The 23,528-nt window shown below is 57.0% G+C and overlaps 1 long non-coding RNA gene across 1 annotated transcript; it reads left to right on the top strand.

Moving 5' to 3' along the window:
* Window positions 1–612: 612 nt before the first annotated feature.
* LOC141576437 (uncharacterized) lies at window positions 613–18,028 on the top strand. The gene is made up of 2 exons (XR_012504851.1): window positions 613–731; window positions 16,606–18,028. It is a non-coding gene; the product is annotated as an uncharacterized LOC141576437 (long non-coding RNA).
* The last annotated feature ends 5,500 nt before the right edge of the window (window positions 18,029–23,528 follow it).

Raw genomic sequence — 23,528 nt, 5'->3', positions numbered from 1 at the left:
TGCCATCAGTGATTCTGTCAATAGTCAGATACCCGTTCATTTTAGCAATATTTATTGAGGGCCTACCATGTGCCAGTCACAATACAACATGGAAACTATCTTGCCCTCAAGCGAACATTAAGTTTCAAGTTTCATAGCTGGGTCTGTGCTTTTGATCCAAGGTGAGCACTAACATTACATTTAATCACCTTGGACTCTGGGAGACCTGGGTTCAAATTCCTAAGTCATTTAACTAGCTGGGTGACTCTGATAGAGTCACTTAACTGACCTTTCTCTACGTCTCAGTTTTCTGATCTGTAAAGTTCGGGGGCTTGTTCCGCGCAGCGCGGAAGCGGGGCCTACTCTTATTATTTATTGCAATTTCTCCACCCCACCCCAGCTCTGATACATGCCGCACTCCACCGCTTGGTGGTATTTCCGACGCTGACCAGGCCCTCTGCCGCTGGGCCGTGACCCTGGAAATCGGGTCAGGCACTAGTCAAGGCGGCCTGTGTGTGTGTGTTGGGGTGGGGATGGGAGGGAGTGCTTTCCCCGGGGCCTCCGGATAGTCTAAAAACTCACTTCGGAGGAGAGGAAGGAGCGTAAAGTGGCTCTTTCGATCTGAGACACCCCCTCCCGGAGAAATCACCCCATCCCCCCAGCCCAGCTCGGAGTGAAATCTTAGAAGCTGCCGCTGCTGGGTTTGAACGGAATGCCGGAGTCGGTGGAAGCCGGAGCTGGTGGGCCCGAAGGTCAGCGAGTTGTTTTGAGTTCTCGTACCCGGAAGGGGGGGAGGCAGGGAGGAGAGGACGCCCGGGCCCGAGAGACCCCGCGTCAGAGCAGAAATTGTTTGTGCTCCGGAACAGGCAGCTCAGCGGAAGCCGCGACGGGGGCGGGTCACGTGCGGCGGTGGCGGCGCAGCTGGCGGGGGAGCCGGGCTGGGACAAGGGCCGGGCCGGGCGGGGGTGGCACGGGGCGGCGGCTTTCGCAGCCGAGGGTGGAACCGCCGTACTCAGGGCGCTGAGGGCGAGTGGCACCCCGAGCCCGGGGCGAGGGAGGCGTGCGAGTTATGGAGGGACTGGGGTGGGAGCCAGGGTGCTCGGAGCTCCGCGTGGTGCGGCACGGGCGGGACGAGGGATTGCTGGGGGGATGGCGTGGGGGTACGGAAGCGGGCCCCCCGGGCAAAAGTGGCGATAGCGAGACCCACGCGGAGACTGCGCGGGCGTCCGAACCCCGAGAATGGAGGCGCCGCTCTTGTAGTCGCCGGCCTTGTTTTCTTCTTGCATGCAAATCCCGGAACAACCGGAACCGCCATCCCCGCCTGCGTCCCAGGGGTGCCCCATTACGCGTGACGAAGGCTGCATCCCGCAGGGCGACTCCGGGCGGAGAGGGATGCCTAGGTGGCTCCGCTGAGGGCGCGGGCCGGAGTCGTGGTGCACACGACACACACGCCTCCCCCTCCCCCAGAAGAGCGGGCAACGGAAGGCACGGGCCATCTCTGTGGGATCCCCGGGGCCGTGGAAGCCTTGTGGGGGCCGCAGAGCGGGGGAGGGTTCTGTAGAGAGACCATCGGCCCCACCCTGAAGACAGAGATGGCCTCGTGGCCGGAGTTGAGGCGGCTCAGGCTTCCCCAAAGTGGTGAACGCTACTCCCTTGTGGGAGGGAAAGGACACTAACTTAGCCATCCGCCAGAGCCCTTGAAGACGCCTTATTTCTCTGTCCCCCACCCCAGAGTGGCCCAAAGTGTCCCCTCAACTCCGTAGACCACGAGGTTCAGATCCTGGAACGGGAAAAGTGGGGGAGTGTGGTCAGGCCTCGGACAGGAAACCCACCCCTGTTCTCCGACGACACGCGGGGAAGGCGAGGAACAGTCGCCTCTCAAAGTTTCCCGCCCCGCCCCCCCCATCGGGGAAGGACTCTTCTAATGGAGGTGGGGGCCGGGGAATGGCCTCGGAACGGGGAGTGGTGCTAGTTCCTTTTCCCGCGACCAGGTCACAGGAGAGGGGGTGCGGGCCGCCTGCGTGTTCACATCCCCAGAGTGGCGGCGATTGGCCCGCTGCGACGTCTGCTCGGAGTCGCGGCAGCGGGAGCTGTGCTGAGTCTGGGACGACGCGAGACGCCATTTGCATCCCCCCTCCCTCCTGCAGGTTGGCGGGGGCCGGGGTGTCGCCCGCCGCGGAAGCGTATTCCTGGCAGTGACACTGATTAGATGCTGTGTCGGTACGTGCACAGAATCGGGTGGGCCTTCACCTCTCCTGTGCGCATACACTTTCTGTTGGAAAAGTTGCGGGTTATCCTCCCCACCCCACCCCCTCGCCGCACAGCTGCTGTCTCCAGGGCGGAATTAGGCGAGCACGTTTGCTCAGCCCGAGGGAGAGAGGATCGCGCCGGCGCGGGGAGGCCGCCGGGCCCGGGCCGCGAAAATCCAGCCCTGGCTTTGCGTCGAGCTGCCGAGTGCGGCGCTTACGCGCGCCCGGCCAGCCGAGGCCTGGTTTCCATCTGCCCCTTTTGCCTCCGTGTTAAGTTCGCCGGGGAAAACCCAATGATCCGTGCAGAGCCCCTCGGAGAACACTCCCCTCCCCACCCCCAGCCCGATTCTGACCGATGGAAAAAATGACAGTATAGGTCAGAGACGGCTGCCCGCGAGTATTAATGCGGCCGCCTCCGTTCCCGGTGCTTGGGGAGGATGGGCGCCTAGCCAGGAAACCGCCGAAGGAGGAGCCACGAGGGCCGCCTGCCCCTTCCCGGGCTAGAAAACGTGGATTCTTAGAGAGACCAGACAATTGTGGGCAGACAGCTGCGGGAACTTAGCCCATCTAAATACGGGTTGTCCATGTATCTTTCAAGCAAGATCAATCTTTTTTTTTAAATCAAGTACACGTTGACTCAGTTATAAATACTGTGATTACTGGTTGATTTGTAGATGAAACCCCGCTCTCTGCCTGGTATTAAATGTGTGTGCAGGAGGTGCCGGGCTGAGCACGATGTATCTTGGCACCGCCTGTGTGTGTCCTAAGAAGGCGCGGTCTCCTTTGCACCCCACCTTCGAGGACTTTTACTATAACTCTAAACGGGGATGTATTTTTACTTGTAGTTTCTATTTGGGGGTTGCTTGCTCCTTGCAGACTCTTGCCTGGGGTTGTTTGCACTTCATAGTGGATGGTTTTGGCTTTTATAAGCCCACATTTTTTCTCTTGCCTTTTTCTTTTCCTGCTGACGTGCAGCTGGGTGCAGGGAGTCCCGTCCCCCACCCTACCTCCTCGCGCGCCCCGGGACCCAAACGTCTGCTGCCGCCGCCCTCAGACTCTCTCACTCACCACGCGTCCTCGGAGGAGGGGAAATGTGAACTCTCCGGGTGGCGCTCGAGAACTGGAGTTGTGACTTAGGGCTGCGGGTTTGTTCCGGTAGCTGGCCGGCAGCGGCTTGGGAGCCGGAGGCTGTGAAGGGGAAGCCCCGGAGGTGACCCGGAGGCCTCGGGAGCAAACCCGGAGGCGCCTGCGTCTTTGTCTTTCCCGGGGCTGGCCGCCTGGCACGCACAGTTCCGATAAAGATCAGCTGTGAGAGCGAGAGAGCACCGCCAGCACATTTCAGTGATTAGGCGAACGCGGCAGCCACGTAAGGGAAAGGCCATTTGCGTTGTCTTTGAAAAGGAAAAGGCTGTCCCACCTAATGAATTATGAGTGACCTAGGAGAGACCAGGAGGAGAGTGAGTGGCGCCCAGGCCTCCTCGAGGCTCTTCTTTGCCCCTACTCCTCCCCATGGCGCAGGAGACCCCATTTGAAAGGAAATGGGAACCTTTTTGAAATTATAGATCTGACTCTATTTACATAAATAGTGGTGCATTTGTGTGTCCCTAAAATGAGGCCCAGCAGCAGCCCAGCGACCGGGGCCTGCCTCATGCTGGCCCTGGACCAGTGGTAAACTCTGGCTTACACCCCCAGAGGATGTGGCTTTTGCCCAGCGTCTCCAAGAACTGATTTATAGGAGGTGGCCTAGAGCCGTCAGAAAGGGTGGCCTGGAAGTCTGCTGGACGTTCTCTAAACCAGTGCTGTTCGCCCAAGGCCTCAGGGAGAGGTTGGGTAATGGTGCCTGAGCCCTGGCAGAAGCTTCCCATTAATCCAGTCTAAATGAGCACCATTAAAGCACAGTTCCCCCTTCCATCCCCCCACCACACACGCAGGCCTTTAAGGGAAAGTCTAGTTGAGACAGTTTGAGCCCATTTTGCCTCCTTAACGTTTTTGTGGGGAGTAGTGCCCTTTCCACCCCACCCAAACCCCCTGGTAAGAAAGTACCAAATTCTGACAACAAACATTGTAGCACTGCATGCCAGGCCGAGTTGTAGGCACTTTATATATTAACTCATATCATCCTTAAAACAACCCCGTGAGTTAGACACTATTATTGACATCATTTTACGGATGAGGTCACTGAGGCCCAGAACTGTTAAGTGGCTTTGCCTCACAGTTTGGGCTAAGGCTAGAATTGCCCCCCACAAAGGGAGGTAGGACCTCTCCAGTGTTGTGTAGTGAAGACTGTTGGGGGGGGCCTTGTTGGACCCCTCTCCCACCTTCCAAAGAGTTATGGGAAGAGACGTGGAAGCCCAACATTTGGCCCTTGTTTTGCAAAGGAAAATTCCGCAGCATCGTACAGAAGCACGTTACTGTGGCTCCGCGACGGAGAAGGGACCAGGGAAGGCAGTGCAAAGGCCCCTCGCCCCACCTCGCCACATAGCATCCGGCGGTCACGTCTGCCGGAGGTGACTGGGGGCTGGGGACAGCCGATTGCTGAGGAACTCCTTATCGCCGAGAGTCAGTGGTCCCGGAAGGCGGAGCTAAGCTACCGCCTGCGGAGGCGGCTGGGTCACACCGGTCCCAGGGCTCCGGGCGCGCCTCCGGGCTCCTTCCCGCGGAGTTGGCCGGACGCCCGGCAGTGCCTTCCGCAGCTCCGGGCTCCCCTCCGCCTGAGCCGCCAGCTCTGGGCACGGAGCCTCACGGCCCGGGGGGCTGGATAGGCCAGCTAGGCAAGCCCCCATTGGGACGGCTGGTTCCGGGCTGCTCACACTCACCCTGACTCCCTCAAGCACTCGTCCCTCTTTCCGGGCGCGCGCAGCACGCCTCCCGGGCCTCCGCCTTCCTCCTGCCCGCTCTGGCGCTTCGGAAGCCCGTGGCAGTTTTGTGCTGTGCCCGAGAAGAGTCGGGGTGGAGGGGCCGCGCTGCCCTGCTCCTCCCCAGCGTCGGTGCACACGCTGGCACCCCTGGGGCACGCAGCCAGGCCTGGGGATCCCCAACTCCCCCTGGGAAGTAGTGGCGCCTGGCGGGTACCTGCGCCTTCTGTGTTTCATGATGGCCCGGGAGTCAAAGGGGACGCCCAGACAGTGGGGCCTATGCGTGGATGGGGATGGCGATAAATCCCCTCTCCGCGAAAGCTGGCCCAGTCTCGGGCCACCGCTAGTAGGAGTCTACCCTGCATGTCTTGGATTGGCCGCAGCTTGACGCCCTGCGTGCCCGAGCCAGAATGTGGCTGTGTGTGGCTTGGGGTCGGGGGGTGGGGGTGTTGTGGTTCGAGGTGACGCCGGACGATCAGCTCACCACCTCACCTCCTCGAGCCTTTACTTTTAGCTCGCGAAGACCCATGGGCCCCGCTGGCCTGACCGCCGGCTGGCCTAGCCGTACTTACGGGCGTTGAGAGAGGCTCCGAGAGCCCAGCCGGCCGCCCAGACAAGGGAGGGAGCACAGCAGCCCGCGCGCCTCTAGGCAGAACACACGCCTTTCCCGGAACCTTGAAACCCAGGGGAGCCGCTGCCATCTTCGCGTGACGAGCAGCGAGACGCCGGTGATTAAGTGTTTCTTTCCGGCTCCCTCCCCGGGTTGCGGCTCTACTCCTTTCCACAGGGCTGGAAGAATAAAACCTGCAGATAAAAACACAACTGCGCTCTCCACTCGGCCTCGATGTCCACACTGGTCTCCCGGGGTGCGTCTACACCAGGCGCCCTCCACCCCCTTACACCCTGACTGCCGACGATCGAGGCTTTTGGGGGTCCACATGCCTCAATTTCCACCCGCCTCGGCCCAGATCTCGGAGTTTAATGCATGCGGAGGGGGACACACATTGCCGGGGACACACATTGCCGAAGCCACCCGACCCCCACCTCCATCCTCCCATGGGGATTAAACCTTAATACAGGAATCCCCCACCCACACCAGGGACTAATCCTGCCGCCCCTCCTGGGATTAACTCGGCTCACAGGTCCATAAAACACTTCCGGCGCGGCCAGAGGGTCTGTCTGCAGAAACACTTTAAAATTGTCCTCCCGGGCCTGGAGTCGGAATTGACCCGGTGGAGGGAAGTGAGTAAACAGACGGTTGTAAGAGACGATCTGTGCGGTTTGCAGGCTGTGGAAAGAGCTGCCTAAAATGTGGGAGGTCGGGGCTGTTTCAGCCCGGAGGGTGGCTGGGGTCCCAGTAGACACATCTCAGAAAAGGATGCAGCATTTACTAAATGACATTGATGTGGAGCAGGGTGGATGCAGGCAGGAGCTGGCTTCTGGCCCCAGTTCAACGAGTAAGACTCGATTCCTGAAACTTGTGAGGAGGGGTCCGTCTCCCCATCTGTAAATGAGAACAATAACACCTACCCTGCCCCTCTCAGGTGGGATCCTGAGGACCAAAGTCTTAAAGCACTTGGTAAACGGGGCATGACCCCCTCCCCGTCACTGTGACTAATGTTCAATCTCTGTTACCCTAGAAAACACAGTGATCTGCTGATTAAAAAGCAAAACAAAGCAAAAACCAGCCCTTCCTCAAATCCATGCAGGAATACACAGATAAAGGGAATCCAAAAGGAACTGAACGTTTTGAACCTCCTTTTCTTTTACATCACTTCAAATTAAGTTTCTGAGGTAATGGGAGAATCTTTGGAATGTTCTAAGAAAAATCCCTGTCTAAAGTCGGGGTTAAAGGGAAAGAAAAAAGGGCCTCTAAATTGGGTCAAATCACATTTTAAAGAGAAGAAAACCGGATGAAGAATATAAATTCCAAGGAGCTTTCTGGCTCTGTCCCCTTCTGTTAGTCTGGAGAGCATATGCTATAGAGAGGCACGCCACCCCCCAGGACCCCGGAAGTAGGCCCTGACTCCGGCTTGAAGAGCTAAGTGCGAGGTGACGTTGGCGTTTAGGGTGGAGACACTGATGAAAGGCAATAATTTGCTTAAGATGAACATCAGAAGAAAGACCTAGGCCTGCCTCTGCGTCCTGAAGGCCCAGAGCTGCTAAAACTGTGTGTGGGAGGGGGCGCAGGTGACCTCCTTCCCCGCAGATGGACTCACGCAGCGTGACCGGCCCCAGGTGGCGCCCAGGCGCGCAGGGGATAGAGGCCCAGGCTGCGCATTCACTCTACCTCGCAGATTGCAAGCGGGGGCCTCAGGCTGGGCTGCCCACCGACCTTTCTCTCCCCTCCCTGGCCCTGGAGGCCTCGGGGCAGGGTCTACTCGCCTCCACCCCACTGCCCCTCGTGCTGCGCCCTCCCCTCCCTGGCACCCAGCCCGGATCCCGAGGCCTCCCCCGCCCCCGCAGTCCTCGTTCTTCCCCTCGTGATTCATTTAGCAACGGTGCAGAAAGCCTGTTTACCTCTGCAGCCCAGGGCGACTCGATCTGCTTAAAAAACCCTAACGCCAGCGCCGACCAGTAGGGGGGGGATTGTCCTATAGATTATTTCTCCTTCTGTTTTTTTTTTTTTTTTTTAAACGAGCGGGCTTGGTTGGAGAGGGGGTGGGGTGGCGTGTTGCTGCTGTTTTTTAAAACACCGTATTTGAAAGAGAAACAAAAGCCACACAAAAGCCGTTTAGGAGGTACCAAGGCTGTTTTTACATATAAAAAGTGCAGCGAATACCAAGGGTCCCCCAGCAGTGATAAACTAAATGGTTGGCCGATTTCGACAATTAGCAGTTAATCTGTTATCTGCGATCTGCAAACAAGTTTTGAGGCTCGAAGGACACCGAATTCCTGTTCCAGTCGACAGCGTTATACTCGAATCTGTCGGGCACCTCCGATGCTCTCGGTTTCTCTGAGTGCGATTCCGGCTTTCGCAATCATGGGTTTCCCGAGTTGGAGGGCAGACTTGGGCCACAGAAAATTCACTTGGGCAGCCGAGGAGCCTCCGCCTGCATCGCCTCTCCGGCCTGAGCTTATGTTTGGTTCCGATTTCTCCAAATTGTTGGGGTTTTTATTCACTCCCCCTAATTTCGCGGACCTCCTAATTTTGCACATAGTAGGCCTCCAACAAATGTGGAATGAGTGTCAGAAACCAAAGTGAGGCTCTCTGCCTGGAAGGCAGACTGGTGAGCGGCCTCGCCCTCGGAACCCCATTTGGGTGCCCAGAGCCCTCTGGCCGCCGCAGCCTGCGCGCAGCTTCGCCCTGCGCGGGCCGGGGCGGGCGGGGGAGGCCGGGAGGCACGAAGCGCCTGGAGCCTGCACGATGATAAATATTGCGCAGACAGCCCATAAATAATTTGCATTATGTTCAGCTGACAACGCAGGGCGATTAATTTTAATAGCTACATATTTGCCTGGGCTGCTGCTTTCGTAGGCCCGGTAATGAAAGGCGAGGGGCCGCCCTGGCTCTGTGTTCGCAGTCCCGGAAGGCAGCCAGGAGGTACGGGAGGGCCTGACGCGACGTCTCCTCCAGGCAGTCCCCCTAGGAGCCCCATCCGCCGGGCACACCCTCGTCCTCCGCGCAATGTAGAGATGGGGTGTGCGCGCGCCAGAGAAGCACCCCTGGGGTCTCGAGCAACAGGAGCCACCATAATGACATTGCACATTTGTCTGTATGGGGAGAGCCACTTGTGGACCAGGAGACCCTCCCCAGGGCGATGCGCCCTACCCGGAGCAAGTCCGGAGTGAACTCTCTGGAGGGAATTTCACGTTCCAGTTTTGGTGGGGGTGGGGAGGTGCTGGTGTTAGCCCTCCGATTCGCCGGTGGGCCCCAGCGCGGCACAGACTTTTCGGCCCTCGGGACCCCGGCGAGGAGCGGAACAAAGCCCAGCTGCCCACGCGTCCTCTCCGCGCGCGTCCCAAGTCCTGCCGTCCTGCGCCCCGCGGGAGGCCCCCCTAAAATGCTTCCCGAGCTCCTCTATTAAAAAGACCGCACACATAAAAGACGGAAGAAAGGGTTTGGAGCAGCTCTTAAAAAGAAGAAGCAGGGAGGGGAAAGCGGCGAGGAAGGACACGGCGCAGCGGCCGCCGCGGTCCCGTGGTGGCCGGGTGCGCGCGTGTGCGTGTCTGTGTGTACGTTCCGATGACAAAGCCCCGCCGCCGCCAGCAAGCTCCTGGCTGCCTGAGCACTGGTGGGGGAGGGGAGGGGAAGAGGAGGGGAAGCTAGCGCTCGCGTAGGTAGCGGGGAATCGAGGCTTCCCGGGAGAAAGAGTTCATTCATAAGCTGGAGGAGGCCTCCTGGCCGGGCCAGGTGGAGCCTCCCGAAGCTAACACCTGTGTATTTTACTTTTTGGAAAGGGACGAACGTATCGATCATTACCATATTTTAATTGCTTTTCGCAAAGGTCACCCCTAATTATGGGTTGCGAGGAGGGTTAGCCAGGGGTCTGTAGCCCTTTATTTTGTGTGTGTGTGTGTGTGTGTGTGTGTGTGTGTGTGTGTGTGTGTTGCCGCCAAGACAATGCGCCCAGCTCTTATCAAAATGCCAGTCCGAGGGTGTCCGTGCGCGCCTGCGAGGCGGTCACGACGTGCTGGATCCACGCAGACAGACCAGGCTGCGTGTACAATAAAAGCCGAGCAGGCGGCGCATGGCCGCGCAGACCCACGGGTTTTCTTTTTAGAAACGGTGGTGCGAAGAGACTTGACAATAATAACACGCAGCAGGATTAAATCAGAGCGGGAATAAGAAAATGCATTTCGTTTCTAGAACCGCGCGTACTGTGTTTAACCCATCCTAACCCCAAGAGCTTTTTGTCCCCACGTGGAGTCCCGCGCAGGGACAGGTGCGGGGCATAGAGCGGCTGGGGCTGCCTGGTGAGGGTCCAGGACAGCCATCTTATTTTAATACCAATCTCTTCCTTTAATTCAGCATAGTTGTCAGTTACAGTGCCCTGGAATCCTTAATGATGTCTGTTTTATAGGTAATGATACCTGGCAAGTTGAAAAGGAGAAAGAAAATATTAAGGTTTTTTTTTTAACTTTTAAAAGTCTGCATTTCCTTAGTTTTCATCACTTGCGGAAACCCTTGAGGCAGAAGCCTATTTTAACATCGTCTGAGAGAGAAGAGCAGCCGGAAAGGTTGTTGGAGAGTCAGGGGTTCTTAGGAGGATATTTTAGAGATGAGGGGGTGGAAATACTTGAATACTTTTGGCCAGGGATGAACTTGACTTTCTCAAAGGAGCCTGGCATCTCTGAGCCACCATGCTGTTTCTGGGAGTCCCGCCTGGCAGAGCCAGGGGCAGGGGTCAGGAGCCTTGGAGAGTTGGAGGGTTTTGTACTGGCTCTGCTTCCTGCCTGCCCCCCACACCTGGCCTCCTGGCCTCACCAGCAGCCTGCTCTGCCCGGAGGAAGGCAGAGCCAGATGACTGGTCCAACCCCCGAGAGACCGCCTGGCTTTCTCCTCCCCTGTAATCAAAACCAGATGCACTTAAGCGCCTTTCATCAGAGGAAGCCCAAAGCCCTTTAACAGGCTTCAATAAAAGCCTGGCTAGGGCCTACCAGTCTGCCCAGTGTCCAGGCCCCTGTGCCCATGTCCCAACCGAGGAAGCCTGGGGCTGCAGTCAGGGTCTAGCTCCTCCCAGAGGGACCCCATAGGCCAAGGACATCTCCCCAACCAAGGCAGCCTCTCCAGGTAGATAGGGTGCCAGGATCCCTGCCAGGTGTGTAAGACTCCATTGATAGGAGAAAAGAAACAGGCATGGACATGGACGGGAAGCCAGCAGCTAGTGCCTAAGGGATGATAAGAAGAGTGGCCTTGTGAGAAGAAACCAGGGGGCGCTGAGAAAGTAGGGTTGAGATGGAAAGGCAATGATGATCAGGATGTTCAGAAGAGCTCCACGGTACTTGGACCATCCCACATGCATTCAGAGCCCCTATCCTGGCATATTGCACTGCTTCTGTCTCCCCTACTAGACTACAAACTCCCCATGAGCAGAGGCTGTCATGAATCTTTGCAAGCCTGGCACAGGTTGGCACAAACAACGTGATCAAAAGTGTTTGTGAGATCACAAGTGTGGAAAGCTTAGGAGCGAGACACATCAGGGCTTAAGGTGGGAGCTCTGTAACCTTTAGGTTACAGCGGTTATGTATTATGTAACCTTTCAGAGCCTCGGTTTTCTTATCTGTGATTATGTAACCTTTCTGAGCCTCATTTTTGTTATCTGGGAAATGGGCATGAGAATACAAGCCAGCTTGGGGAAAGAGTCAGTGAAGTAATTGCCTGTAAAGCACCAGGAAGGTAATAATAAGATTTTCATAAATGTCACGCCCTTGCTCTTGAAAGAGTGAGGGTTTGGGCTGATAGTGTTTGAAGCGTAGGAAGGAAGTTTCGTGCAAGGTCCTAGCTGGGCCCAAATCTCACTGGCCTGGGATGTGGGTCAACAGAGAGACTTGTTTCTAAGGTGTGTTCCAGTAGCCCTATGAATTGGAGGCGCAGGACCCCAATATCCCCACCTCTGACCCCTCAGACAATTTGGCCTATTTTTCTCCACATAACAGGTGGCTTGTTCTTTCTCCTGCTCTTGGCTGCCCTGCCTACTGGATGTGTGTGTTGGGGACGGGGTTGGGGGTTAGGACCCAGCCCCCCATCTCCTCCCCCTCAGTCTTCCACATTCCAGATGTCTCACAGCTCCTCCCCAGGTCTCCCCTGAACTCAGCACTTCCCCAGGAGGGCATGCTGTGAGTTAGGGCCAGTGGGCATCCTGGGCAGCCAGGGCCCGTGAGTACCTGTCTCAGGGAAGGAGGAAGAGAGGGAAGAGGGGAGGGAGAGACCAAGGACACTGCTGGGCAACTCTGTGGGTGTGGCCGAGCAAATGTGACTGAGTATTGTGAATGGAAACGCATGTGTCCGGACTGTGACACAAATGGGTAGTTGGGGGTCAGGGAATGAGAAGACTGGGATTTGTGGAGGAATTGGGAAGAAAATGAAGTAAGCTGACATTCTTTTTGTATTCCATAGCACCCCATTCCAAGAAGAGGCAAGGAAAATGTGAGAGGAGTGGAGGAGAGATGGGAGAGCAAAGCTAGCCTGGTGGAAACACCTGGTGGTCCCTCTCTCCTGCCCAGTGAACTGGCTCCCTCATACAGCCAGTCTAGGTCAGGAGGGAACAACAAATGGGGGCCTTTCAACCGGCTCCTTTAGGGGAAATGTGAGGTCAGATTTGAGGAGACAGGTCACACTGTCTGTCCTCCAGGGATTCCATAAAGAACAAGACGTTGTGTCATCCAAGGTGGAGGATTTGGGCGGTGATGGAAAATGCCCCGCCCACCACGCTGCTGGTTTCAATCCAGCTCACCTTCTCCTATGGATTTAGCAACATGTCATAAAACTCATCTCCCCTACTTACTATCACGAAAGTGAGGGTCAGAGCTTGTCAGCGGCAAGGGAGCTAGTGCAGAAGCAGTTGAATGCTGCTCGTGGATTTGGTGGGTCCAGAATTTGGTGGAAAAACCCAGCAGCAAGGGGCTGGGAACATCTGGAGGCTGCTGGCTGGGACCTCGGCTGTGTCCCACAGCACAAGCACAGGGCTCCCAGTGTGGCTTGAGCTTCCCCACAGTATGGTGGCTTAAGGGTAGTAGGACTTGAAGTGACAGAACATAGCGGCAGCTCCGGGCTCCAAGAACAAGTATGCCAGCACCACCTCTTAGAATCCACCCTCAGAAATCAGGTGGCCTCATTTCTTCTGTATTCTACTACCTATAGCGAGTGAGTCACAGGCCCACCCAGATTCAAGGGGAGGGGACACAGACCCTAGCCCTCAGTGGGAGGGGGTCTCAAAGAACTTACGGCCACTGGGAAAATAAAAAAGAAAGCAAGCCATGCCAGGCACTCTTGAGAGCTAAGCTTAATTAGCACTGGCTCCAAACAGAATAGTCTACGTTATAATAGGACTTTGTACCCTCAAGAGGCCACATAAATTATATTGGTGGTGGGGGGTGGTTAAGGGGGAGACAGAGAGCTAAAATTAGGCCAGGGTAAAAGAAATAGAGCCATAAAGCCAATATGGATTTTATGAAAAATCGACGATATCAAAGGACGGCTCTCCCCGTGAGCTTGTGAAGTGTGGGAAGGACTGAGGGAGAATTGGTTGGTGGGATCAGCCAGGTTTTAGGCCATTCAGCAATGAAAGGGGAGGCAGGTAAAGGATGGGACTGGGAATCTGGCCGCCATCATCCTTCACCCGCTGTCTTGGGTGGATCTGCGGTAACCCTTCATCACTTCAGGCAACATTATTTTCACTATTTGCTTGCAAATCGCTTTTTTTTTTCCCCTTCAACATCCAGATATCTTTCTGTGGTGCAGAGCTGGAAATGTAGTCAGTGCACTTGCTAAAAGTAAGTGTGGAAAAAATAATACATGAGTCTAATACTAAATTACTCTAATACTTAATGTTTGTCCCCTACCCCCAGGTGTGGTTCTAAATATCCAGCATGGATAGTGTTGTGACTGAAAGGGGCTGGGTACATCTCTAGGGCCCCGGGTTCCCATTATCCTTGTCTCTAACCCCTGAATGGAGAGTTTGACTTCTAATTTCATGCTAGGGGTTTCACAGGCAACATAATTGTATTTGCCTCTGCCTTTGATCTGCTATTTGATCTGCTATTTCATTGTGGCTTGACTAGGAGACAGAGATAGAAACGCAGTGGAAAAACATGATTTTGTTTTGCTTCGGAATTGGCAGTTATTATTTTCTCTGGCTCCCTTAATGTGACGCACCTTCCCTAAATCTGAAATCTAATCATTTCCCTGCTTTTGAAATTCCGAAAGGCACGTTACCCTCTGGCCTGCTTTCTTTTTTTGCTCATGAAGATTTTATTTTCAGCAAGGCTTTGGGGCAAGAGGTTCATGTTTTTAGATCTCAATGAAAATGGAAGTCCCAGAGTTAGTGGAGAACTCCTGGGTGAACTCTGACCTACATGCCCGTTTGCTGACCTCACCCCCAACTTCCCAGGGTGTATCTTATTCACCCCAGCCTCTCTTCAGGTGATCTGGGTCTGCAGGGCAGAAAACCAGGTCTGCTATGCAGGAAACCAAAGAAACCCAGAGGCAGCAGGAACCTCACAGGTCAGAACTGAGCAACATTCAGGGCAACTCCCGAAATAAGCAGGCTTCTGGAGCCGGGCCGCCACATCAGGTTGTGTAGTTTGTGTACTGCACAAAGGTCCCTAGCCAAGACAGGGAGTGAGGACTGGGATTCAGGCCCAGAGGCACCTTTCTCCAATGCTTACCAAGTCACCAGGTAGGCTAGTGGCAGTTCTATTTTCAGGGCAGAGGAGAAACAGATTTTCTCTCTGATCAAGAAGAAAAGAGATGGTGATACAAGGCAGGACGGGGGTCAAAAGGGCATCTTGGGAGCAGAGTGGGCCAGCCTAAGCTGCACACCAGGCCAGCGTTGACCTAGCAAGTTGGAGCAGTAGGCCCATTTACTCACTCTTTGTTTGTCACCTCTCCTCTGTAGGGTCCAGTGTTCATAAATTACTGAATTACTGGGTCCCTCCTACACTTTATTAGGTGTTAAAAAAAAAAAAAAAGACAGCCACCCAACCTATGTGTCTTGTTGAGCCAACAAAGTGGGATTTTTTTGGCAGGTGCGGGGTGGGGCTGTTTTCTTTGGTTTTGAGTGGGAAGCCTTTCAGGGATGTTGCTGACTGCAGGCCTTTATGTACTGGGTGTGGGTGTCTGAGTGTAAGACCCTAACAGGTGGTGCAATGGAGTTGGACATCCTGACAGGTTACCTGTGAACTAAAATTCACACCAACGGGTAACAGACGAAGACAATTTGCATTTAAAAGTGGAGGATCATCCGGAGAGAGCAATTCCTAATCAAAGTTAACTCTAAAGAGGGATTTTTTTCTGGTGTCGGCCTTAGGCTCAGAGAGGAATCCTTCGGAAGCCTTCTAAATTAACCCTGTAAAGCTTACTCTCGTTTGTTTCTATGGTGGACAGTATTGGTATTTAGAATTCCATTAATACTTGGGAAGATATTTTCACAGTAAAGCCATAAATGGCATCTTTCCTGAGAATGGAAAATTTAGATGACTTGCTCTTCCCTCATAACGAGGAATGTACGGGCCAGGAGCTCCAGTTCCATTCACCTCTCTCCCTGTTTCTTTGCCCACTTTGGGTAATTTGAGCAGGGTATGTTGAAGGAAGATAGTTTCAAAGGATGTTAGTTACATCATTGTGACTGTTTGAGGGTTCTCAGAGTTTCAGTCTTCTACATATGTGTGTTTTTAATTTAAAAAAAAAAAACCTAATTTGTATTTTTCACAAAGGAATGATTGCCCAAAGTTTATGAAGCCAAATAGCATGTAAAGGCTTGGTACAAAAAGCAGTCCCCTGTGGGTACCTCCCTTCTTTTTCTGCCTGTTTCTTCTGGTAGGTACCATATTTCTAAGTAATACGTAGATGTATAGATGTAGCCTTCTCTTAGATAATCCATGATAATAATATCATCTGTTGACCTCCTAGTATGGAACAGGAAGATTTCAGTTCTCTGCATCATGCTTCCCCTCCTCCACTCTCACAATAGAGCTACATCATAATTTCTTATTAAATTCATATCCAGTGTTTACTTTGTGACCACATATATATGTTTATTGCAGAGGCAAATGAGCTTCAGTGATTGCATTTCCTTTCTTGTGCAATTTTTTTCCTAGAGTTAATAATTGCCTCATTTTTTTATTTGCTTCATTTTCTCTGACCTGTGACTCATTTTCCCACACTCTTCAACCCCTGTACAAATCATCTTGGGACAGTGTTCTGCATGTTCACAGCTTGGAGACCATCTGCAAATAGGCTGGCCTTTTTTGTTTTGTGTGTTGGTTTTTTTAATCCCCATTTTCTTTAAGTCTGAAGCCTTTTGAGAAGTTTTTCTAATCTTCCACTTCGTTTTATTTTCTAAAACTTTTCTTTTTATGAAGTATGGTGGGAGTTTTACTGATTTCAAACGGGGCGGGGGGCGGGGTGGCGGGAAGGGGGTGGTATTGTGTTTGGATGGAAAATTGCATCTCTACCACCCAGCTTATGTCAGGACCTGAGAAATGAATCCAAGGTTTCTGAATCTTGGTATTTTGCTTAGTTTAAATAAACTTTCACCATTTTTCCTAAACATCAACGTTTCAGAAGTGATGACTGTTATTCCCTGGAACCATCCAGTGTTAGCAAGTATTTATCCTCCCCTCCTCTTCCCTCCTCGAACTGATTCTACATTTTTAGAAGTAAAGGTTATTTTAAAAATAATTAATTGGCCCTTCCTCAGACCATTTACTGCAGGATTCATGCCCTTTGTTTACATTCATTTCACATTGCCTTTTATTTGTGTTAGTCATTTACAAGCCTGCCTCCCTACCTAGATTGTAAATTGAGGGCCAGGGTGCCTTTTTAAAAAATTCACTTTTGTACTTTTGAATTCCCATAGGACCTAACCCAGTGCCTTGCCCTTAGCAAGCTCTTCATAAATGCATCCCAAAAAGTGGACAAGCAGAGTGACAGTCTTCTGCAATCAAGATCCCTTAAAGAGAGGTAACTTTCAAATCCTCTTGCCCCGAAAGCGACTTACAGACCCCCTGAACGGCGGGGACTGTGCTGCAGGCCTCGCCCCCCGGGATGACAGCAGCCCAAGTCCCGGGATGAGCGGCGGGGCCGCTGGGTGCGGGAGAGGTGATAACGCGTGGACGGTTGCAGGACTCCGGGAACCGGGATTAAAATCCGCTCTGGCGTGGCGGCCAGGGGTGACTACAGGCCGCGCTTTAACCGGGAGCGGCCGCCCGGGGGCAGGGGTCAGGCGTGACCCGCTGCGCAGAGGGGCCTCGGGAGGGAGCGGACGCAGCGCCCAGGGAACGCCCGCGCGGCCACCTCGGCCGGGCCTGCGGCTCTGCGGTCCCACCGCCGGGGGCAGCGCCGCCCGCGCTAAGATGGCGGCCGGCGTGCAGCCCGCGCCCGGGGAGAGGCGGGCGCAGCCCCCCGGGAGCCAGTGCTCCCGGCCTAGGGACCCCATCGGGGAGACCGCCCCTCCTTGGCCTACGGGGACCCCCGAGGACCCAGTCCTGCCCCTTCCCCAGACAGGCTCCCTGCACTGCGCCCTACCTGGACAGGCCCTAAAGGGATGCTTTATCACCCTACTCCCCCAGACTCCTGTTAGGAGGAGGTAGGGACAGGCCCTAGCTGAGGTGGGGACTACGAGGAGGATGGCTGCCTCAGCAGACACGGTGGACAGAGGAGCAGTGCGTACCACTGGGTGCAGGCCTTACACCCACGCCATTTCCTCCCACCCTGGTAGCTCGGCCAGTAAGCCATGGGACACCTTTGGTGCACAATCCCACAATATCAGTGACCGCAAGTAGCAGATCGGGCCGATTAAGATACAGGGCCCAGATCTCATGAAATCAAGAATGTCTTGGAAAGTCGGGTATATCTGATTGGGAAATCCATATTATCCAGTAAAGGCTACAGAATGTGTGCCGCCCATCACATTTGCTCTGACATCGGTATGCGCACTGCGTAGGCTGCCTTCCTCCTAGGACAGTCCAAAACCTGAGGTCCAATTTACCAGAAATGGCATTGATGAATGCGGTGCATTCTGAGTGATCTCGCCTCGGGCTCAGGTTGGGAGGTCAGAAGGGCCACCCTAGGGAGTAGCAGATGCAGGTAGAATCACAATGGTAGGAACGGAGAAGTACCCGGAAAAGCTTCCCATTGCCTTTGTAAACTGCGGGCTGACACCTCCCACTGGTTCAAGGTTCCATCCCAAGTTTGCATGTTGCTTATCAGCTCAGCGTGAGAGGCTGAATGTGAACTTTTTGGTTTTGTTTTGGTGAAATAAAGTCGTTCTGCATAACGTTTGCCCCGGCTGGTTATTCTCATGGAGAACACTTCCTCCACCCACCCAGGCAGCAGCCACACCAGCCTTCCTTTACTTCTGCAGCCCCTCTATTAATTACCTCTCTCTTGCCCCAGTTTAGGCAGCCCCCGGTGCTTTGTTCAAGTACAGCAATAAACCCAAGACTGGGCCTAATCCTCCCTGGTCCTGACCTTTCTTCTAGCGGGCCTGGAGCCTGGCGGGCCCTCCCAGGCCCCCAGCTGATTAGGGCCAAGGATCCTGTTTGTTGTGTTTGTATGTGTTTCCTTCCCCCTGCACACTTGTTGGTACTCTTCAGACAAGACTGCTTCACCAAAAAATAAATCGTCTGCAAGAAAAACCTCGAAGTGGCCCTTTGGAGCCAGGCCTGCACAAATGGGGCGGGGGGTGAATCATCCTGCCACTGAGCCAACCATCCTGTAGCCTGCACCAGTGGATTACCGCTGATCTTGGCCCCACCGAATTCCTCAAGTAACGCCCAGCTCAGGTGGCCCCGGCGCACCCACCTCCAGCCATGTCCACTCCCATGGCCCTCCAGGGAGGCACAGTAACCATAAACGGTAGGACAGGCGGCCAGTCGAGCTGGTTCCGTGACGACTGCTTGGAGACCGCCGCCTCAAGCAGCAGGCCCCATCTGCAGTGCAGCTGAACGAGTTAAGCTGCCCCGAGTGTGAGCGGCCCGGGGTGGGGTCCGGACTAAAGAGAACCAGTGGGAGCTCCGGGCAGCCTCAGCCTCAGGATCCCCCAGTTACAGAACTGGATGGAGCTGACTCCCTGCTCCCGAAAGGCTGCGTGGGAGGCCCAGAAGACCTCGGTCAAGGGTTGGGGCGGCAGGTTCGGAGAGGGACCCAATGTGAGGCTGCACTGGAGACCCAGGAATGGCATGGAGGATGCTCCCTCCAGGGCCCTCCCGGGCGGGGAAGTGGCTTCTGCGCCGAACTAGTAGCGAAAAGCTGCAACACCCGACCCTGAGGCTCCTGAGGCCGAGATGAGCCCCTGATACAGGCAGGCAAGGGAAGCGCGGCTCTCCGCGCAGCCCCAGGTGCGCTGAGGTTAACTCGCCACTCCAGGACAGTCCGTCCCCGCAGTGCAGCCCCTGCCCTCCTCCCTCGGGCGCCGGCCGGATCCTGGGCAGCATGGGCCACCGCCCCGGACCGCCGGGCCCAGCCCAGCGCCGCTCTGCCTCGGCCTCACAAAGGCCGCGTGCGGCTGGAGCAGACCAGGAGCGGCCACGACTCTCAGATCTTTAATTACGCCCCTACCCTTCCCCCCACCCCATCGCCGGCTTTCAGCCCTTTAATCAATTTCACGATATTAAATATTAATTTCCCGCCAGCCAGGCTTTCTCGAAGGACGGGGAGGGGACGGGCAGGGCAGCTCCGAGGAAGGGACGGCTTTGTAGGGTGTGACTCGGACAGTAGGGAGTGCGATCTCCTAAGTGACCTGCGCCAGGAACTCGCAGCCACGGGGTCTGCGCTTTGCGGCTGGGGAACTTGGAGAGTTCTGAACGCTGGGGTGCAGGCCTCCGGGAGGGGCAACTAGGTGCGCCGAGAGTCCCAGTGCGCTGGGCGACAGCCTCCTGCTCCTCACCACCCCCCCGCCCTAGCCCCGAGTCAGCCTCACGCGGGCCCGCGGCGCGCAGCGATGATGGATCGCGCCTGGCGGGGGTGATTTGGTGTTGATCGCACATTATCACTGGCAGGTTGGACTGGTTGCTGATGGACGACTTCTAGCGGCGGCAGCAGCAGCATCTTCAGACACCGCGCAGGGACTCGCTTGCTCTGCGAGGGTCTCTCTTTTTCTCCCAACCAGCCCCCGCCCCACTTCCTGGAGACAGGAGAACCTGAGAGTCCGAGCGAGGTCTTGCGGCACCTAAGGCCGCCGTGTCCCGGTGTGGGCTGCTGGCCGAGCGAGGAGGGGAGGCAGGACGCCTCTCCCACTTCCTCCCATTCCTCCTTCCCTTGCCGCCTGCTCCCCCCCCCTTCCTTCCTGCTTCCCCATCGAAACCGGGAGGGCCTGGGTCACTCGCCGTGTGGTTTCCCCGCCGCCGGGTCCAGGCCGCGGGGGTGGGTTGGGGGGGGACTAGCTCCCCCGCCCCATGGCTCCTGCCCCTCTCCTGGGGTTCGCAGCACCGCGGTGTTGCGGTGCGCCCCTCCTCGCCTTTTTCTAAAGTGCCTGCAGATACAAAAGCGGTTTCGTAATGCCTTCCGTCTGCGAGAGCCGGAGGACCTTGGCTGACCTTTCGGAAACTGATTGCAACTGCCTGTTAACAGCCCGTACTGACCGCACCGAGAGGCGCGGAGGACAATCATTTAAGTGACAGACGGCGAGGTGGCCTCGGCTCAGTCGAGCGGCCTGGTTAAGCCCGCCCCGCCCCTCCCCCTCGAGTCCCCCCCGCCTCTAGCCCCGGGCGCACTGCGGGCTGTGGCGGGCGCTCGGTCGGGCGGGGAGGGCGCGCCGCGCGCGCGCTTGTGAGTGTGTGTGTGCCCGCGATTACCGGACGACGGGTTAACCCTTAGCCGAGCCGCCGGCCCCTTTGAGGCCGGACGCTGCTGGCTTAATCTGCTATCTGCAAAAGAGGAATAAAAGGGCTGTCTCCGCCGACTTTCCCTAATGGATAAACTGTCCCCTCTCAGCGTGACCGGGGCTGCGTCCCTGCTGCTGCCGGGGAAAGATCCCGACCCTCGGCTCTTCCGGCACGTCCCCGGGCCCCCTCCCTGCGCTCCCTCCCTCCCTCTCACACAGACACCGACACGGGGACTGCGCGAGGGGTCCAAAGGCTCCGAGACTCGCGGTGCGGTGGATGTGGGTGTTCCCGGTGTTTTCTGTTTTGGAAACTGGAGAGAGGTGGGGGGTGGGCGCGCACTAGGAAGGCGAGGAGGGGGAGGGGAGGCTGGTGACAGGGCACCTCGGGCTGCGCTCGCTCCCTCTCTCGGGAGAGATCGCCAGCTGCTCTCCAACAGGCAGCGCCCTGAAATCTATTTAAAGAGAGGGAAAGGGGAGGAGAACAAAGGGGGAGGAGGGGGGCGGCGAGCGGAGCTTGGGCGAGAGCGAGCGAGCAGGGAGGATCCGCCGCTCCGCGGGCACATCAAGCGCTCACATCTGTACACTCCGCGATCGATGGGGAGAATGGATAATATTTGTCAGCTGCAGACCTTTCTCTTCCCGGTTCCCGAGGAGGGGAGGGGGCGAGGGAGGGGGAGGGGCGGGCAGACCAGGCGAGAGAGGCCGCCTCAAGGACAGCGCGCTTCTCGCTGCAGCCACACGGAAACCCAGAGCCATGAAAGCCCGGGGATTTTTCTCTTATTATCATTATTAATTATTTTTTATTATTCCACAGCAGCCAGCGAACGCTCGGCGGTGCCCCTCCCCCGCTCGCCCGCCGCCTCCCTTTGTTGATTCTCAGCTGCGAGCGCCGCGGGCCCGAGCCGCCGCCGCCGTCGCCGCCTCCGCCGCCTCCGAGCACGATCTGCTCTTGCGCCCTCGGTCGCAGCTGCGGCCCAGGAAGCCGGGGCTGCGTCCCCGCCCCCCGCCCCCCATGGCGCGGCAGCCCCCGCACCCCCTCCCCGCCGCCCGCCACGAGGCCAGCCCAGCCTCTTCGCTGTTCCTCGCTGCAGCTCCGCGTCCCCAACGCCGAGCAGAGGCGCTGGCTGCTGCCTCCCAGAGCCTCGGGCCGCGTGGGGGCCTTCGCCACCCCCCACCCCGCAGCGGCTGCACTCTGATGCCGCCGTCCCCACACATGGTCTTCATTTCGCACACTAGCGGCGTGCTTCCTCTCGGCTCCTCTCCTCGGGGCTTTTCGGAGCGAGGAGGGAGGTTTAGAGGAAGTTGGAAACCCAGCGAGCCCAGGGGAAAGGGGGAAAACCCTCGCTCTCAGTCTGAGCTTACGAGGCGGAGGGGAGCGCCCCGCGGGGGGTGGGGCAGAGCCTGGGTGCCCTCCCCTTCCTTAGGTGCGGGAAGGCTGAAGTGAGGGTGGCGATAGTGGGAGGACAGGGAGCTGGAGAGCAGGCGAGCTCCAGGTCTGCTTTCGCTGGTCCCCTCACCCGCTCGCACCGGCCAGGGCAGAAGTGACCCGCCCCCTCGCAACTGCACAGCGGGCCTGAGAGCCGATCGGATTAGCGGTCATCAAGTGAGACCAAAGACACCTCAGACTGTCCACCTCCCGCGCGAGGGAGCTCCCTGGGCCTTTGCCCCCTCCCTCCTCCAAGACTGAAAGCCTGGAGCCGACGCCCCACAGGCCCGGGGTCCGGGCCCACTCTGGGAGGTGGGGTGCAGAAAGTTCTAGTATGGGTTTACTTGTAGCTTTCTGCCCCCTCCCCCGCTGTCCTGCGATTCCGGGCCAGCCTGCGGCGGCGTCCCCGACTGCTCCGCGGTCCTGGGCAGGGCAGGAAGCTGGCACGGCCGCCGGCTGGGCCGGCGCCACTTGGCCGGGCCGGCTGCTCGCTGGAACTCGCGCGGCACCTTCGCGCCGAGTCGGGTTCCCGGGTCTCCCTCCCGGTTACCCTGAGCGGCTTCCCCCCCTCCCCCCCCCGTCGTCGTCCTCCCTCCGGAGTCTCCCTGTCTCCGCCCGCCCTCTCAGCTTTTCCCCTCCTCGGTCTGTCTCGGGAGCCCCGTAGCGCAGTCAACCGCCCTTCCCGAGATTCAAAAAGAAGTTTTGTGTTTCCCCGGGGGCAGCAGCCTAATGCTTCCCTTGTTTTCCGGAACAAAGCAGACATTCAGTGGGGAGGGGGCAGGCGCTGACTCCTTCCCCTCCCCGCAGCACCCCGCACCCCTGCAGGTTCAGAACGCTTGCTCCCGGGCCCCGGTGGCCTGGGGGTGGGGTGGGGGCCCTCTTTCCCCAGGCTACGCTACAAAAGCCTCGCCTCCCCCCCGCCTCTGCCGGGAGCCGGGGAGAAGGCGACATGGTGTTTGGGTGAGGTTCTCAGCCCGGGCGGGGAGGGCGCGCACGCAGCTGTTTACAGTGTGCCTGTGCTGCTGGAAGCTCACCCGCCGCCGCCTGACAGCGTGGGGCACCCGCGCGCTGCCAGCTCAGAGGAGGCGCGGAGCGGCGAGCCCTCCGGCACTCGGCCCGAGGCCTCGGCAGCCCCGGGGCCAGGGCGCACGGGGAAGCTCTAGGTCTCCGATCGCGCGTTCCTCTTCCAGCCCACAAACCGTGCCCCCCTCCTCCCCAACAATGGCCTGAATTGGGTAGTGTATCAAAGGGACTTGGAGGAAGGAGTGAAGGGCTCACAAGGGGCGCTCAGTGCGGTCTTTGCGCCAGGGTTCTGGGCAGTCCTTCCACGCTCCTAGGGTAAGTTCTCCGGCCAGAATGAGCAAAGCACACCACTCCTGCTACTTGGAGATGCTTCTGCCTCCGGAGAGCTCCCCGTAGCCCCACCTGCCCCTGCCCACCCTGACCGATGGACTTCCCCTCACCCCACCCCCGGGGGGGACCGCTGCACTAGCTGTGCCCACTCGCGCCAGGCCTTCTTGTCCGCGCAGCG

The sequence above is a fragment of the Camelus bactrianus genome, chromosome X (genome assembly GCF_048773025.1).
Source record: "Camelus bactrianus isolate YW-2024 breed Bactrian camel chromosome X, ASM4877302v1, whole genome shotgun sequence".
Lineage (NCBI taxonomy): Eukaryota > Metazoa > Chordata > Mammalia > Artiodactyla > Camelidae > Camelus > Camelus bactrianus.
Note: the sequence above shows the minus strand (reverse complement) of the source record. Positions and strands in the feature narration are given on the sequence as shown.